We start from the raw sequence: 1,954 nt of genomic DNA, 5'->3' as shown, positions 1-1,954 counted from the left end.
AACCCGCAAGCTCAGGCAATCCACTCACCTCAGCCTCCCAAAGGCGCGGGATTACAGGCTGAGCCACCGAGCCCGGCTTCAACATTTTTTAAAATAAAAGAAATATTTACAGAACCTATGAGGGAAAAAAGGAAAGTTTTCTCTTTCAGAAATCCACGGAAGGCAAAGTCTCCAGGAAGTCACTGCTTTAAAATGCAGAGTTAACAAGATGGGCATGGCTTCCTAGTTGTCTCCAAGTCAATAAAATAATTTTTTAAAAATTAGACTATGGGTTTCTTTGCTAGATACACTAAAACATGAATATGGCATCCTGTTCCTTGGTCTGGCTCCTTGCTAAAGCATTTTCTTTAAAAGCAGGGGTCAGCCAAGGAAGCTCTGAGGGTCAAAGTCAGCCAATCACCTATTTTCATAGGGCCCACAGCTAAGAGTGGGTTTTATGCCTTTAAATGGCTGGAAAAATCAAATAACATTTTGTGACACAAACATTACATGAAGCCCCAATTTCAGTGTCATGAACACAGTGTCTGGAACACAGCCACGCCCACTTGTTTACACTCCTGTCTCACCACCATGGAGGGTTTGCCTAGTTGCTACAGAAACCTTGTGACTTGCAAGGTTTAAATATTTCCTATCTGGCTCTTTACCAGAAAAAAAGTTTGCTCGACTTGAAAACACATTCTGATAGGGAAAGAGCTTTTCATCCAGAAAGCGGTCTTCCTCAGAAAAAAACTGAAAGCTTGGTTGGCAACTGGGTTCAAGGATCATTAGGATATTTGAAAAGATCAATTTAATCCCACTCCTCCTTTCTCCATGGACTTTCTAGCTAAAATTCTCGACTTTCTGTAACCAGTTCAGCACGCTGAAGATCAACTATGAAAAATGACTATAAAAATAGATAATTTATACCAGCTGCTGCCTCCTCCTCTCTCCACCCCCAGGCCTTACACAGTGCAGCAGAGATACTTGAACTCTGGAGCCAGACTCCCCGGTTCGAATCTCACTCAGCCTTAATGGCTTTGTCACCTCTGGGCAACGTGTCCCCTTCCATCTGTACAATGGCCTCTACCCTGAGAACAGTGCATGGTAAACAAAGGTGAGGATAGCAAGATGACCTTCCTCCACACGCCCCACCCAGCTTCCCCATCACAGAGGAACAAAGTAGGGCTCCAATGGTCTAGGAGACGGTGACAATTAACTGGCTTTACCCCCTGCTAATTACAGCAAAGTCAAGCAGCCAGGTGACAAGGAGGAGGGCAGAAAGATTCTGCACACCTTACATTCTTAGTGTCACAGTTCGCAGTCTTAAAATAGGCATTTACCCTCCCTATAATAATCCAGTTTTGGTTACAGCCCTAAAATACTAAAGAGAACAGCATCTATTTGTACTTCAAGGGACCTCCAACACCCTGCTCACAGCTTTCCTCAGGAAGGGACCATCCCCTGGGGCATTTCTAAGGTCACACCCCCCACCAGAACCAAGGGCTCCTCCACTGCACCAGAATTTGAGACGGGGCAGGGCCCAAGACGCGGCTGCTGGCAATCACTAAGTAGCAGCCCAGGGCAGGAGCGGTCAGAGGAGTCTGTACCTACCAGGAGGTAGTTTCGCAAGGATTCTGCTCAACTGTAAGCCAGCAGAGGCCTGCCTGCCTGCCTATCATGCCTTGCATCTCATCCCTCTCCAAAACAAAGGAACAAATCCAAAGACCTCTCAACAGTGTGGGGGCTGATTACCACAATAACTAACAGTTAATGCCATTGTAATTTCGTCAACACATTTTAATACTGATTTGTGACATGCTATTTAAAACCTCCAAGAGAAAACAGTTTGAGCCCACAAAACCCATTTTCCAAGGTCTGTACAAAATATTTACCAAGCCAAGGTTCTATGACTCCAAAGCTGTGCTATCTCTCGCGATGCCTTGCTATGTCAAACCATGTCCTGTGTGGAGTCAGG

The sequence above is a fragment of the Carlito syrichta genome, unplaced genomic scaffold, assembly GCF_000164805.1.
Source record: "Carlito syrichta isolate Samal-C Ts95f unplaced genomic scaffold, Tarsius_syrichta-2.0.1 Scaffold303375, whole genome shotgun sequence".
NCBI classification, from domain to species: Eukaryota; Metazoa; Chordata; class Mammalia; order Primates; family Tarsiidae; genus Carlito; species Carlito syrichta.
This window is presented reverse-complemented; position numbering follows the sequence as displayed.